Source organism: Stegostoma tigrinum, chromosome 28 (assembly GCF_030684315.1).
Source record: "Stegostoma tigrinum isolate sSteTig4 chromosome 28, sSteTig4.hap1, whole genome shotgun sequence".
Classification (NCBI taxonomy): Eukaryota; Metazoa; Chordata; class Chondrichthyes; order Orectolobiformes; family Stegostomatidae; genus Stegostoma; species Stegostoma tigrinum.
Window position 1 is genome coordinate 12,306,931 of NC_081381.1, and position 5,715 is coordinate 12,312,645.

Genomic DNA, 5,715 nt, shown 5'->3' on the forward strand with positions numbered 1-5,715 from the left:
ACTACTAATAAGGTGTGATGACTTATTTTGACTAGCTAATTTGTGGTGAGAAAAAACACCAAGGTACACCTGGTTGTTCAGGTACATGTGCTGCAGTATTCTATTGTTCCATCAATATTACTTTGGACCATTCCTTTAAATACATGTCTTGAAACGGTAACAAGCTCAGCAAGCAGACCAGTTTTGCATAAAAGTTTTAAGTTATTCACACAAAATTTGCTGAAAGGATGAAAGCCTAATTTATTACATAATTATATTAGTAATATCATGACAGTGCTACTTGTTGGAATAGCTGAATACTTAACAGATGTTTCAGTAGTTACACTCATTTGTAAGGGTGGTTGTCTCTCACCTGCTTGACACATGGTGCAGCATAGATCCTGAAAACCATACTCATCTGAGCCACAGCCCATCACCAGTTGCAAGTTAAATATCAACATGAGGACACTACAAATCTAGATGGAAACAAGACTCCATTAATAAATATACTGCTGTGTAATGTACATTTAGGAGATTGAATAGTGACATTCCCAACAAAGTACAACATGGGGCTTACAAGGGCATTTAGGATATTAAATAGCTACCAATAATTAATGTCTACTGAGGTTGTAGACTTGCTTGCTGAGCCAGTGTGTTTGATTGCAGATGTTCCCTCACCCTGCTTGGTAACGTCAGTGTGCCTCTGGTGAAACGTAGATGTTCAGTCCCACTTGTTATTTATATGCCCCAGTTGCTGGGTTGGTTGGTATCACTTATAGTTCTGTTTTTCAGTGGTTTGTATATTGCATCCACTTATGTGTTTTTGATGGAGTTCCAGTTGGAATGCCAGGCCTCCTGGAATTCCTTGGCACATCTCTGGCTCGTGCTATTATGGCTGCGTTGTCCCAGTCAAACATGTGTCCTTCTTTGTCCGTGTGTATTGAGACCAGTGAGAATTGATCATGTCACTTGGTGGCTAGTTAGTGTTCCTGTTTCCTTATTGTCAGTTTTCTTCCAATTTGGCCTATGTTGTGTTTTTCACAGTCCTTGCAAACATCTGCAGTCAGACACACTGGCTCAATAAGCAAGTCTACGACCCAAGCTACAAATGTTCTCAAAAACTTTAATGACTATTACTTAGCTTTTCATAGAACTGATTTATGTCCTAAAGTAAATTAATAATTCAGAAAAAGGCTCCAATAATTCTGTTTGATATGTGAGGCTGCATTTGGAGGTGCCAGTGGATCTGGATATTGAGGCAAGTGGTGTGGAATTTCATGACTCAAGCAAACATTCTGGTTTCTTGTTACCACTCCACACCAAGCCATTTTGCTGGAGACAAGATTGGGGTGTGGTGGGGGGTACCCAACTGCATGCAGTTGATAAAGAATTTCTCTGGAATTTTCCAGTCAGTCTTCAAGTCCTCAGAGGTATCCAAAAACAGCACCAATTCACTGGAGTACACTTACCTAATGGCAGGCTGAGGGCTCAATGCTCCACTCAGGGTTTGAGGTCCTGCAGAATGGTGGTCTAACTACTCAGTATTTTTGTTCCTAAAAGTTTTTTTAAAAATTGGAACAGGATACTACTTCATTTACAAACCAGGGAATCTTGTTGCTTCTTCAGGGATGAAGGGTCTCCTTTTGGCTTTAATTGGACACAAACCTCTCCTCTGGGCCACACTGACCAATTTGAGGAAAATTAGATGTGACTGTTCCTGATGTAGTGTGGACTCTGACCCCTAGCTGAAACTGATGCTGGAATCCTGAAGACTGCAAGGAAAGTTCTGCTCAAGGTCTTTGACAAGTCACTGCACAACAGCTTACCACAATTGTGAAAAAGGACTTTGAAGAATAGTAAGAATTATTCGTGCTTTATATGACAGGATCTTATTGTATACAAGGTATGGATTTATGATGGCAAATTTTCATATGGCAGCTATTGCAAGAACCCTCTGTTGGCTAGCCAAGTCGAATTTGGTTTCCTGATTCATTCATTTCTATTCCAATGATTTTATTTACTTCCACTACCCTGATAGTGATAAAATAATTTGGTCACTATCAGTATCCTGATTGAGAGCTGATGCCCTCTTCTTAAAATAAATGCAGACTTTAAAACCACATTTCACAAACTCATGATATCCCATTTTACTTCACACCTGATGAAATGTGGTCCTTTAATAAAGGAAATGTAGCGATCCAGAAACAGAACTGCCCTTTATATAGTGCAGTGGATCGTTTTAAGTCCATTTGAGAAGACAAACAGGGTCTTATTTGTCTAACCTGATAAGGTGCACCTCTACTGATCAGTACCAGGGCAGTACTGTGACTGCAATATCATCCAGTCAGTTGGGACTTCAACCTATAATCTATTGACAGGTGAGAATCTTATCCCCATGCCACAGTTGACACCATTCAGTTCAAATAATCTAATGGTGAATACTCCCTATTAAGTGTTGAAGCTTACAGCTGTATAGTTGACAGGGAGTGGCTGCTACTTTCTAACTGCAAAATCTTTCCTAGTGTTAGTACACCCACAAGCAGAAAATCTTTACGTATGGATTTATAGATTAGCTGCATTCAACTTGTCTGTAACCAAAACAAAATGCAGTATGCCTCATTCCTTCAAAGACATATGATGTAATTTAGTGTAAAGTTACCACATCCACTTTCTTGGTGATGAATGAGTCGTTCATATATTACGCACACTTAAAGGAGGAAGCCTGATACTGAAAAATGCAAAAACAAATATCTGCTTTAAACAAGTTACAAACTTCTTTTTCTAGTGATTCTCAAATCAATAACACAATAAAGAAATATCCAGCTCTCCCTGTTGGTTTTCATTTTCCCCAGATTGCACCAATTTTCCCCCATCATTTAAACTTTGTTGACAAGGAATTTTCTCAAAGCAAAAAGTTATCAGGCTTTCAAGAAGATTGGTAGCTCAGGACATAGACATGCTTGCCAAGCCAGCGGGTTTGTTGCAAATGTTTAGTTACCCTGCTAGGTAACCAAAGGTGCACTGACGATGTTACCCAGCAGTATGTCAGAGCGTTTGCAGCCAAACCCACTGGCTCTGAGCATATCTCCAACCTCAAAGTTAGTAGGTGTACGGACAAACGATGGTTAACCAAGAAAAGCCAGTAAGAAACGTGAAGGGAAAATAGTGTTTAGCCAACTGGCTGAAGTTTTTGGAAGAGGTTTTATGAGGGTGATTCAGTTGATGCGGTTTACATGCACTTCCAAATGGCATTTGATACAGTGCCACACAGACTTGTGAGCATAGTTATAGCTCCTGTAATAAAAGGGACAGTAGCAACATAGATACAGAATTGTCTGAATGACAGAAAAAGAGTGGTAATAAATAGGCAAGAGAACGACTGGAGAGTTGCCAAGCAGTGAATGGACCCTTGCTTTCCCTGGTATATCATGACCTAGATCTTGATGTCTAGTGCATAATGTCAAAATTTCAGATGATAAGACTTAGAGGAATTGTCAACTGTGAAGGGGATTGTGAATAACTTCAAAAGGACATAGACATGCGGGGGAGATGAGTAAATGGGTCACAGGTGATGTTATAGAGTCATACAGCATGGAAACATACCCTTTGGTCTAACTCATCCCTGCCAGCCAGGCTTCCAAAACTGAACTAGTCCCATTGCCTGCTTTTGGACCACATCCCTCTAAATCTTTCCTATTCATATACTTGTTGAATCATCTTTTAAATATTGTAGATTTTATTGTCATGTGTACACAGTTACAGTAATACAAGAAAACAGTGAAAAGTGTACAGTCACCCTTCTTCATTGCCATCATAAAGTATAAAGTCCTTATCCAAAAGAAGATGAAAAAGAAATCAAGATTTTAAAGTCTTATCTTCCTGGACCTAGCCCTGACCTGGAATTTCAGACAGAGTGAGGCAAGTTGCTTCTTAGATCCAAACACTTTCTTCACCATCCTGTCTACCCATGATGCCACTTTCAAGGAACTATGCACCTGTACCCGTCGATCTTTGTTCAATAACGCTGTCCAGGGCCCTACCATTGACTGTGTTATGTCCTGCCCCAGTTTGTTTTCCAAAGTATAACACTTCTCATTGGTCTAAATTAAAGTCCCTCTGCCATTCAGTGTCACTATGCTATATAATGATAATTTTGGTGTCATCCACAAGTGTACTAACCATGCCTTCTGTATTCTCATCAAAATTGTTTCTATAAATAATGAACCACAGCAGACCCAGGATCAAACCCTGCGGAACACTGCTGGTCACAGGCCTACAGTTTGAACAACAACCTTCTATCACCTCCCTCTGTCTCCTAACGTCAAGCCAATTTTGTATCCAGTTGGCTAGCTCTCCCTGGATCCCATGTGATCTTACTCACCAGTAGACCTTGCTAGTCAGTCTACTATGTGGAATCTTGTTGAAAGCCTTGCTAAAGTTCATGTAGACAATATCTACCATTTTGCCTTCATCTACCTTCACAGCCACTTCTTCAAAACAAAACTATCAAGTTTGTAAGACAATTTTCCACACACAAAAAAAAAAAGCTATGCTGACTATCCCTAGTCAGTCCTTGTCTTTCCAAATGCATGTAGACCTTGTCTCAGAATCCCCTCCAACAACTTAGCCACCTCTGATGTCAGGCACGGTGGGCTGTGGTTCCCTGGCTTTTCCTTGCAGCCTTTCTTCCAAAACCTCCCTGTGCTGCTGCTGATACAAATATCCCTGCTAGAGATATTTTTTCCCCTAGCTTCCCACAATATCCTGGAATGTACCTGATCAGATCCCAGGGATTTATCTACCTCATTTAAGACCTCTTGCACCTCCTGTTCTGCGATATGGACTCATTTCAAGACATCACCATTTCCCCACGTTCCCTAGTTTCCAAGTCTTTTCTCCATGGTAAATATATTAAACATTCATTTAGGATCTCACCCATCTCCTATGATTCCACACATAGGTGGCCTCGTTGATCTTTAAGGGTTCTATCCTCTCCCTAGTTCTCTTTTGCCTTTAATACATTTGTAAAATCTCTGGATTCTCCTCAACCTTATTTGCCATGCCCCCTTTTTGCCTCATGATTTCCCTCTTAAGTGTACACCTACACCTTCTATACTCAAGGGATTCACTAGAGCCCAGCTGTCTATACTGGGCATATGCCTCCTGTTTCTTCGCCAGAGCCTCAATATTTGTAGTCATCCAGTTTAATATGAATTAATTAATTTTGTTTTATATTTTCTTCATCTTTTAAACCAATGAGCATACTCTGAAGAATGTGCAAGAACAGAGGAACCAGGGTGTATATGTGCATGTCATTGAAGGTGGTAGGGCACGTTGATAGTGTGGCTGAAGCACATGGTGTCTTAGGAGATAGAAAGGACTGCAGATGCTGGAAGTCAGAGTCAATAAAATGTGGAACTGGAGGAGCACAGCAGGTCAGACACCATGAGAAGCATGAAAGTTGATATTTTGGGTCTGGGCCCTTCATCAGGAAGGTACAGTATACCCTGACACACTTACCACTTCACCGAATGTCAAGAACTTACCTGAACTGACCACAAGACTCCATTGAGCATCACAGTAGCACACAAACCTACACCAACTGCTAAGAAGAACTAAAGACCCCTTACCCACTAAGGACAGAATCAATATACAAAATTCCATGCAAGGTCTGCAACAGAAATTACATTGGACAGACAGGAGGGAAACCGGCTGTGAGAATAAATGAACACCAAC